General features: G+C 45.8%; 1 long non-coding RNA gene across 1 annotated transcript; it reads right to left on the reverse strand.

Annotated features, from left to right (window-relative positions):
• Positions 1-277: 277 nt before the first annotated feature.
• LOC126487134 (uncharacterized) lies at positions 278-7,938 on the reverse strand. The gene is made up of 3 exons (XR_007588292.1): positions 7,846-7,938; positions 2,815-6,787; positions 278-1,922 (listed from the first exon to the last, which is right to left on the reverse strand). It is a non-coding gene; the product is annotated as an uncharacterized lncRNA (long non-coding RNA).
• Positions 7,939-10,860: the final 2,922 nt, after the last annotated feature.

Here is a 10,860-nt window from a genome sequence, read left to right on the forward strand (position 1 = left end):
TTAAGAGCACTGGCTGCTCTTCCAGAGGACCCGGGTTCAATTCCCAGCACCCACATGGCAGCTCGCAACTGTCTGTAGTTCCTATTCCAGCGGATCCAATGCCATCATGTAGACATACATGCAGGAAAAACACCAATGTACATAAAATAAAAATAAATAAATAAATAATTTTAAAAGAATATTGTCTACTATTTTTTTATTAATCATTCATTTATTTCATTTAATTTTTTAGATTTATTAATTTTTTTAACCTTCGTGCTTAGACTTTAGAATCAGCCTGAACCTGTGGAAGGTGATGGGTGTTGTACTTCTCCTGGAGGGAAAGGAGCAATCCTCACTGTTCCATTCCTGGCTCTAGCATTTGAGTCTTTTCTCTTTTTTCTTGATAGGTTGGCTAAAGTTTTTTCAAGTTGGTTGATACCTTCAAAGACCCAACCTTTGATTTCATTGATTTTTTCCTGTTACTTTTGAAAGCTGGGATTCAGTCATTTTCACCATAATCTTTCTTCCTCCTCATGCTGCTTTGGTTTCATCTGCTCCTTTTCTAGCTCTGCTGTCTTCTCAAGAGAGAAGTTTAAGTCATCAATGTTTAGATATTCTTTTAAGGTATTTTTAAAAAAAATATGTGTACGAGTATTTGTCTGCATGTATGCATGTGTACCACATATGTGCCCAAGGAAGACAGAGGGTGTTGGATCCCTTGGAACAGCAGCTATAGATGGTTGTGGGTACTGGGAACCAGACCACAAGAGCTGGATCATCTCTCCATCCCCTTGATTGTTGAAAGATTAGTTTTGTTCTCTATTTTCAAGATTTATTTATTTATGTGTATGCTTCAGTGTATAGATACTCAGGAGGTTGGGAGTCATCACATGGACGTTTGGAGGCAAAGCAAGAGAAGTAGGTGCCTTTAGCCCCCAAGTCACCTCTCTCTGGCCCTACACCTTGTGAAGGAGCCGTCTATAAGGACAAAGTTCCCTCTCAGTAGCTTCAGCTCTGTCCTCTAAGGTTCTGCAGACTGTAGATTCGATTCGTTTTTATTTTTCAACTCAAAATGTTTTCGAATTTCCCTCATGGTTTTGCTTATTGGCCATTTTTAAGTCGGGAGAGTGTTGACTTCTAAACCCATATGGCTTGTTCAAGTCTGTTTTTGCTACTTATTTTTAATGTCATTTCATCAAAGTCCAAGAACATTTTGTGTGTCATTTCAATCTTCTTAGAAGTTCTGCGATCCAGTATAGGAGCTAGCATATGGTGTACCTCAGTCTGCTTAAGAATGCATCTCCTGTCGTCTTGGGGAGTAGAGTTCTGTACAGATGTCTGTCAGGGATAGCGGTTCCGAGTGTTCTCTGTGTCTCCTAGCTCCTTACTGATCCCCTGCTTAGGCCGTTTTATACATAACGTATAGGGACATATGTAAGTACTTAAAGAATATTATTATTTTGAGCTATCCTCGGATTTATTGAAAACATTCCAGAACAGATTCGGATGGTGCCACATGGCATTCTGAAATTCTTCCCAACTGTAGGCAGAGTGACCTGCAGGTGGGAGATGCTGTGGCAAACCAGAAGCTTCAAGCATTTCCTTAGTGTCGGGTCTACCCCAGTGATCTGCTGACCTGGGGATGAGACCTTAGGAACATACTTATCCTTTCTCCCCTCTCTCCCTCCTGCAACTTGATTGAGCCAGGGCTCCCAGGACCTATCCGAATCCGCCTCATCAGCCGCGTGACATTGCCTGCTAGCTTGTCATAGAACTTCTATGCTGGGGAGCATGGCGATCTCCACGTACACGTGATTGTTGGTGTGGAACTCCTTAACCAGGTGCATGCATTACTTCTTGATGATGGTCCAGGCTGCCTTCTGCACAGTGCTGGGGTAGCTTCATAGCCTTGGAGTGGATGTGGCCCATGTCGGCGAATCCTGGTGAAGGAGAAACATAGCCATTTTTATCATGTTGCCTGTTTTTTTTTTTTTTTTTCAATTTTGTCAGCTATTGCTTCTTACATTTTAGGCTCTCTTGTTAGGTTCATATATGTTTATAGTTGCTTATTTTCTTGCTGCATCAGACCTGATATTCTTTTTTTTTTTTTAAAGTTATTTATTTATTTTACATGTGTGCCTGCAGGCCAGAAGAGGGCACCAGATTTTTTTACAGATGGTTGTGAGCCACCATGTGGTTGCTGGGAATTGAACTCAGGACCTCTGGAAGAATAACCAGTGTTCTTACCCTCTGAGCCATCTCTCCAGCCCCAGACCTGATATTCTTATTGAAAAGGTCCTCTTTGTGCCTAGAGACTGCCTGTCTTAGTCTGTGAATGGCACTACCACCCCTGGCAACTGTAACCTAACGCACAAGTGCAGCCATGATCCTCAGCACTAACGGCTTGCTCCACAGCTTTCTGAATCAGCCATTTCAAGTTAAGCATATGGAAGCATTCAAAACATACTCTGATAAGCTCATACTCCCGAGGAGAGCCTCTCTCTTACATGTTTTCTCTTAGTGCTTGCTGTATTTGAAGTGTTTTTAGGCTTCTGTTCTCCTAAACTAGCTCTGTTGGTTCAAAATGAAGTATTTGAGAGAATCTCTTATAAAATGCGAGCCCTCACACAGATTTGAATATATCCATTTTTTTTAATCTAACAAGTAATTTTCAGGAAAAATAGCCTAGTACTCAAGCATATGTCGGCTTCAGCTGAATATACGGTTTTCATTCTACACCATAAAAATTAATCTAGCCATATACCATGGCATGTATACTCCTCCGGTTTCCTGGTGTTTTGAAACTGTCCAGCCCAGGGTCTTGGATCTTACCAGTGAAGTCTTGGAGTAGTTCACGGCACGCAGCTAGACTTGTAAGCGGGTGGTCAGGCACCTAAAAGGCCATTGTCTGGGTTTCATGGCTCACAGTTAGACATGTAAGCGGGTGGTCAGGCACCTGAAGGCCATTGGCTGGGTGTGCTGGCCTCCTTCACTCCATTCAGCATGGTCAGATAACCAACAGGGGATCCTTAGACGCAAAAGAAACGCTGTTTTGTTCTTCATAGAATTCCTTATTTTTCAGACACCAAGAATGTTGAGTCATTGGGATGGTGTCATCCTCCCAGGCCTTCTGATCTGGGTCATTGGCTCTGTACCATTCAGAAGCATTTTCAGAGACATGTTTTTAGGAAAAAAAAAAGGCCATCTTTATAACCAAACCACACACATACACACACATACACACACACACCCATACATGTACATGCATACACGCATGCACATGGCACCTGATGTTCTCCATGGAGTCTAGAATCCTAGGAGGGAGTGACAGGGGCCAAGATATTCTCTTGTCACATAGTTAATGATTGCATTCCCATGGAAATGTGGCTGGGACCAAGGATGATAGTTTTTTTTTTTTTTTAAAATGTGTGTGTCCAAATGTGATTGAGAAAGGTACATTTTGGAAAGCCAGACCATCTGGCTTTGAAGCATGCATCGAAAGCGAGAGTGCCATCAGCGTTGTCAGCTGTGTCCTGTGTTCAGGACTTCTGAGTTGCCGTCTCTTGTTCTCTTTCTGCTTCTCTCTTACCCCTGGCTAACACTATCTGCTTTTAGGACATTGAATAACGAATAAAAGTGTTTGACCTTGACTAGAAAACCTCCGGAAATTCAAAGAAACAAGATGTGTGCGTGCTGGAGGCTGTGACTTGGCAGATGGATGCAGGCTCAGTACGTGTGACTCCCTGAGATAACCCCAGTCCTGATGTAAATGGTCTGGCTTCAGATCTGTGTTTGAAGAGCAGTCTCTCTGATAAAGGTCTCCAGAGAAACAGCAGGCTTCTTCAGGAAGCCCTGGTCTTCCTGGTTCTGGAGACACAGCAAGGCCACCTTGACAGCCATTCCTCAATTGCTAACATTCCTGTCTCTGGGGCCCAGAACTCCACAAATGAGAACTGACTCACAGCACCTCCAGTGGCGGAGCAGATGGCAGCCGAAAGAATGGTGCTGTGTAGACTCAAGGAGGAATCGAAGCGCCTACCTTTGAGGAGGCTACAATGGTGCTGCCATGAGCCGTTACCCTCTGGGACCACAGCCTGCAGACGTTTTCCTTGGCTGTTATGAGACCTAGGACTCAGCTTTGGACAAGCTGGGCAAGGGTTCTGGTCCCATGGAGCATCCTCTTTGTTAGTTTGTAGAAGGTGGGCAGTAAATGAGAAAGCAGAGCTAGGCACACATCACAGACCCAGCTGGGAAGAAGGGCACAGGGAGACTCCCGTGGAGCCGACACTCAACTCCCTCCATTTCCAGGACCATTTGGGTGGGAAGCCATGACCCCTCCTGGGTATTGGTCTCCTAACAATTCTGGGAAAGCAGCTCTCTGACTCAGCCGTGGGAAAAGTCTGACAGCTTGGCTGCCCAGGAATTGACGATAACCAGGGCCTTTGGGGTTCAGCTACCTGGAAAGTTGAAACCAGCAACACAAAGCTCTGAATGTCACCGTTTTGACACAGGGGTGCTGACTCCAGGAAATAGCAGGACTCTTGTTTGCTCTGGTTTCTCTGCTCAGCCTGGACTTCATCAGGTTGGGCCAAAGGTTATAGGATTGATTTTTTAGCGGAAAGAGTTACAGTAAAACAACAACAACAGCAACAACAACAAGGGGACTGGACTGTTTTAACACTCAAATTTCTTTTTAAGGTGACATTCTATGGTTAGTTTAGGATCAGGGCTCCTGATGTGGCCCTGGGTTTGTGAGGAGCGCAGAGCTCATCCTAAACAGGTTGTTGGCTCAGATTACAGATTTTTGAGTCAACCTTTAAAAATGTGAGGTTTGACCTTAAAAAAAAAAAAACCCCAGATTTCTGGTATTGCTTGGAAAAGCTGGAGAACTGTCCGCGAAGGCTGGCTTCCTACATGGTACCACTACCTAGCAACAAGAAGCAGCAGCTTCCTCTAAAGGTGGTCGCTACAGTTCATCCGAATCTATCCAGTGCAGCGCACTCATCGTGGCCACCTGCTCTGCCATCGCAGGTGTTTGAGTATTCGGACATGCTGTTGAATTGCCCGTCCTTGACAGCCCCATCACAGTGTCAATTTGAAAAGCAAAGGTAGCGGTGAATCTTGTACTCTAGAGCTGAAAAGACATTTCAGGAATCAGGCCCACCCTTGCCCAAATCAAATCCAAAGAGGACCCTAGCCCATGGTCGTGTCTTCTCGGTGGCATTGGTGACGAACTGCTCATATGTAGACATCCCATAGCAGCCGTTTACACCAAGCTGAGTCCAGAGCAACCGAAGAAAGCATTCCTGTATTCTGAAGACATTTCCATCTTAATGTATTGGAAGGCAGAAAAGAAAGTGATGAGGGGGTCTATGTTCTCTCAGGCCTGGGCGCATTTCATCTTAAAAACCTGGTGCACTGTCTTGTTGATCTGTGCTCCGCAGTGAGGGTAAAATCTCCAGAAGAACTTTTAGCCCTTTGGACAGGAGTCTGGTTGGGGATGGCCTGGGAGGAAACGCTCTCTTATCTCCTCAGGCACCGGGAAGGAGGAAGCTCCAGAGACTTGTGAAAACGTGAATCATTCCTTGCTCACACAGGGTCCCCTTTGACTTTGGAGTCTGGACTGACATCATTCCACTTTGGCTTCCAGATCAAGAAAATGGTCTCTATGCTGCCATGGTAAAGCTTCAGGTGCTGGGGACCTGGTATAACCCCAAGAAGATGATATGTGCTGCCCTCTTATTAGCTCTGACAGAGTCGGGCTTGGCTCAGTCATTCAGATGGTCACCGTCTAATGTCACGTTTAGTTTTCAAACAACCTCACCAATGGGGCAACCGTTACCATCCACAGCTGACAAATGAGGAAACCGAGGCACCCACAACCGATAGGTCAAAGCTGGGGAGTGTGCCTTGTTCCCAGAGATCTCACTACTATATCTTACTTCAAGTCAGATCTTGAGGCAAAACACACGCACATTCTGACGTTCTCAGTACTAATGCAAACAGACAGGGCATCCCGTTTCCTAACAGGCGAGAGCCGCACTCCTCAATATGGTACTCACCGGTCACATGGTGCCGCTTAAATCTTAAATCATTAAACTTACTGAAATTAAAAATATAGATCTTAGCCACACTGTAGACATGTGCCGTAAACTGCAAAGCCGCAAGGCACTGCATCCCACCGTCCATTTCGGGCACTTAAGATACAGACCGCTAGAGTATCCCATAGAAAGGGGATGGGAAAGCAGTGTGGCAGATGAAGGACCAGAGAGGCGAAAACTCTTCAACCAGAGACCCAGTTTTTGAAAAGCACAGAGTTCAGCTGTCGCATCTAACTCTTTCCCTGACTTCCTGTTCCTGCTTCCCGCACAACTCTTCTTCTGCAACTAGAGGCCACCTCTGCCTGGGGCAGGTCGCTTATCTTTGGTTTCACCCATGCTCTCTGCTCTGAGGGCTGGTGCGTGACGATCAGTTGATGGCTATCAGGAACTGCACACTCACTCGGCCTGCAGGAATCTTAAACAGAGACGCAGTCGCAGTCCAGAGTATGGTCCTTGGGCAGTTTATGCAAACTCGGACCCTGAGTGGGATCACCCGCAAAGGGGGTCTTTGACCTCGCAAGGTCTGTAAGTGTCTGCACAAAGGTCCTGGCGAAGACTCCATAGCCACGGCTCTACTCATTACCTCGCCGTAAATCACTTCAGTGTCATCGCCACTGTCCTGGGGTGATGCTCCTAAGGCCACGCTTCTGGGTACCTCCTGGTCATTGCTGCATCCTTCAGGTTAGCTCGCAGGATGATAAGTTCTGGAAGAAAAAAAAAAAAACAAGGAGGAGTTTGGCCTCTGAAAAAAAATTGCTATAAGTTTTATGGTTTATATACCTGCCCCCTTCTTTTGATCGGGTCTTTTTTTTTTTATTTTAATGTGAGATCTCACTATATATGTGGTCGTGCTTCACTTGGAACTCATTGTGTAGATCTGTGTAGATCAGGCTGATCTTGAACTCACAGCACGCCTCTGTCTCTGGAGTACCAGTATTAAAAGTGTGTACCCCATTGCTGGCTTGGGGGAAATCCATTTCAAGCCCTTTGTGGGTGCCTAAAACTGGGATCGAATGGAGCTCCAAAGAGTCTGCCTAGCCCTGTGATAAAGTCTCATCTATAGGTTAATGTGGTAAAGAATAACTCATGGGACAGGCCAGCTGTAATGACGCAGGGTAATCCAAGGTGTGTGAACGAGCTCTCTGCCCGCTCCCCCTGACTGTACTGCACACATCCTTCTGCCTAACGGGATGCCCACATGATGGGATGAAGTGACACGGCCTTGCACTCTGTGTGAGGGCCATTCCAGCACAAGTGCTGAGATGTCCTCTTAGGGGATGTGATGAGCTAGGTGACCACGTGGCTAGCCAACAGGTATTAGATACAGCCAGGATAGCTGATTCCTTTTATGGGCTATGATAAACTAGATGACCATGTGGCTAGCCACAGGATTAGATAGAGCAAGGAGCGCTGAGATGTCCCCTTAGTGGATGTGGTGAGCTAAGTGACCATGTGGCTAGCCAACCGGATTAGATAGAGCAAGGAGAGCTGGTCTGAGGATGATTCATGAGTATCAGGCAGCGGCGAGGTTTCCTCCAATCAGAAAGGCATGCCACTTAAAACTTGCGAGAGTTTTCTTTCTAGAATTTTCCTTTTGAAATTTGATCACGGGTAACTGAAACCACAGAAAGCAAAAGTGGCAGCCAAGGGGAGTGCGGTCTAGTGGGGTGTTCCCATCGGAAGCACAAATCTCCAGTAGTAAGTGCCTTTGTCATGCTAGTCTGGATGCTGCTTGTACACCCAGCAACGGGGAACTTATTACCTGGGACAGTGCTTGGCAGCTTGGAGCTCCTTGTTAAACTGACAGTCACGAGTGTCTGGCTGAGCCACAGACAGAAAGGGTCCTGAACTTTGGACCATCCTTCCACGCCACTCAGCCATCCGAATCTCTTGGACACTGTAGAAACAGGGCAGTGCAAATTGTGTCTCCAGCTAACTTTGTGAAGTTGCACGACTATCACTGGGGCTGGGGGGCGGTGGGGAGAGGTGGAAAGTGAGCCGAGAGAATCTGGCTATTAAACACATTACCTGCATTTATGGCTCTCGTGCCCCAAGGCCTGGGATAAATCGGAGAAGGAAAAACATTCCACTCTGGCTCTCAGTGACCCCTGAAGGAAGCCCCCCGTGGAGTCATTTAGGATAGTAATTTGAGCATAGACTCCAGCGTGTGTTCCGAGCCTTCCCTCCATAAACTCGGGAGCCTCATGATAATCGGCACCAAAGTGCTTGAAAATGTGGCCCAGAACCCTTCCAGATGAGGGTCGGGCTCAAAGAAATAAAAAGTTAAGGGCACGTTGCTATGGCATTAACGTTGAGGGAGTGTGCAAGGACTTCAAACTGTGCTCTGAAAGTGTGTTCTTTCCGCGTGCCCTGCCCATGAAACGCTAAGCCAGCAAAACCATTAAAATGTCAGACAGGGAGCCAGGTGGAAGAAATGCATGTTTAATAGTAAACATGTAACCCATGGTAATTGTGTCCCTTGAAAAGTTAAAGATGGGGGAGAGAGAGGAATTGAGAAGAAAGCAAGCTGGGGAGCTGCTGGGCTCCTTCTGCCCTATGCCGGCAGGCAGGCCTCCTTACTCAGCAAAGCTCACAAAACCGTCCCCACTCCTTCCCTTCATTAGTGCTCTGCAGCAAATTACCAACAAGTCCCGAGTCCCAACTTGCTTCCAAAATATTAGGTTGAAGCCGGGTGATGGTGGCGCACGCCTTTAATCACAGCACTCGGGAGGCAGAGGCAGGCGGATCTCTGTGAGTTCGAGACCAGCCTGGTCTATAGTGCTAGTTCCAGGACAGGCTCCAAAGCCACAGAGAAACCCTGTCTCAAAAAACTAAGAAAAAAAAATTAGGTTGAGTTATACAAAGTAGCCAACATTACAGCTTCTCGGGTCTATGAAAAGTGTCGACTATGTGGCTCAACCTAATCATAGCTCAGACTAGATCACTTGTCCATCCCCAGTGCCACCATCTGGGTGCAAGTGGCCTTGTTCTCTTACACAACGAGTTCAGGCTCCTATCACATACACAGGCATGTGCCACTGTGAGGGAGAGACGGGTCTGGAGAGACGGGTCTGGAGAAGGTGGCGTTCTGGTTTCCAGTTCCGTCCTCTGAACTGGAAGGAACAGATTTCTTGGCTGGGTGATGGCACACACTTTTAATCTCAGAACTTGAGAGGCAGAGGCAAGTGGATCTCTGTGAGTTCTAGGCCAGTCTGGTTTACAGAGCTCAATCTTGGGATGGTCTCACTCTGATTTAAAGATGGCAAATGTCTCTGTGGTAGTTTGAAAGAAAATGGCCCCTAAAGGGAATGGCACTCTTAAGAGGTGTGGCCTTGTTAGAGAAAGTGTATCACTGTGGAGGCAGGCTTTGAGATCTTATATGCTCAAGATACCACTCAGAGTCTCAGTCTACTTCCTGCTGCCTGCATATTAACATGTTACGGCTCCTTTTCCAGCACCATGTCTGCCTGCATGACACCATGCTCCCTACCATGATGATAATAGACTAAACCATTGAAACCCTAAGCTAGGACTTCAATTACATGTTTTCTTTTAAAAGAGTTGCCATGGTCACGGTGTCTTTTCACAACAATAGATTTCTATTGCTAACTGAGACAGTCACATTATGCTTGGAGTATAAAAATCCATTGTACAATTTCCCTAGCTCTTACATTCTTGTTGTCTCCCTTTCTGCAATGTTTGATGAGGCTTGGAGAGAATGATATAGATGCTCCATCTAGGACTAAACATTCAATAGTCAGTTACTCTTAACACTTTGACCACTTAGCAATCTCTACAGAAACTAATTTCCTCTCCAAAAAGAAGCCAGTGTGAATAGCAACAATGGAACAATAATCTATGGGAAAAACACGAATGTTTAGAAGGAAATTTGATAGGCATGTTGCATCCACTCAAGAAAACAATATTTGCTTCCCCTTAGGGTTTATCACCTCTTTAACCAAGGACGTTTGCCCTGGTTTATAGTACTAGACACAAGCTTTCTCTGTGGAGTAGGTCTTGAATCCAAAAAGCAGTTGGTTACACTTGTAACTATTGTGCCAATATTGCAAGGGAACAATTTCATCTGGAATGTTGATGGTTCAGTACTCAGGGTCCACACTTAACTATTGATTACAAATCCCTCTTAGCAGTTTACATAGTGTCTTTTGGCACTAACAATGCCAGTCACCAGGGAGGACTTAGTCACCTTAGTCCCAGTTTGATTTGTTTCATATTTTAAAATCACATCCCCCTCGTGTGTGTGTGTGTGTGTGTGTGCGCATGCACATTTGTAGAAGTCAGAGGAGTTACATTTTCCTTCTACCATGTGTGTTCCAGAGACAGACCCCAGCTTGTCAGAATCAGAGGAAGGAACTGAAAACCAGAATGCCACTTTCTCCAGACCCGTCTCTCCCTCACAGTGGCACTTGCCTGCATATGCAGCAGGAGCCTGTACTCATTGTGTAAGATTGTTAGAAGCAACCACCTTTATGTACTGAGCCATCTCACTGTCCGCTAGTTTGATTTCTTCATGTCTTTCAGCCAAAGCATGTGATGTCTTCAGCAATAGGTCTTGTTATCTAGTTCTGGCATGCAACTGATAGTAGTGGTAATAGCCTTCATGGTTTGTGGCCTCTCTGGCCATTAGCTTATGTCAGTAAGGAACTTAGGCACTGGGGTTTGGTGTTTTCCCCCAACAGTCTTGTGGCTCCTGGAAAATGCCTTCTGCCCACACAGTGTCAAGTGTGCTTTATTTAAAACCCTTCAATTTTTTTTT

Source organism: Alexandromys fortis, unplaced genomic scaffold, assembly GCF_014885135.2.
Source record: "Alexandromys fortis isolate MF-2015 unplaced genomic scaffold, M_Fortis_MF-2015_v1.1 scaffold_178, whole genome shotgun sequence".
Classification (NCBI taxonomy): Eukaryota; Metazoa; Chordata; class Mammalia; order Rodentia; family Cricetidae; genus Alexandromys; species Alexandromys fortis.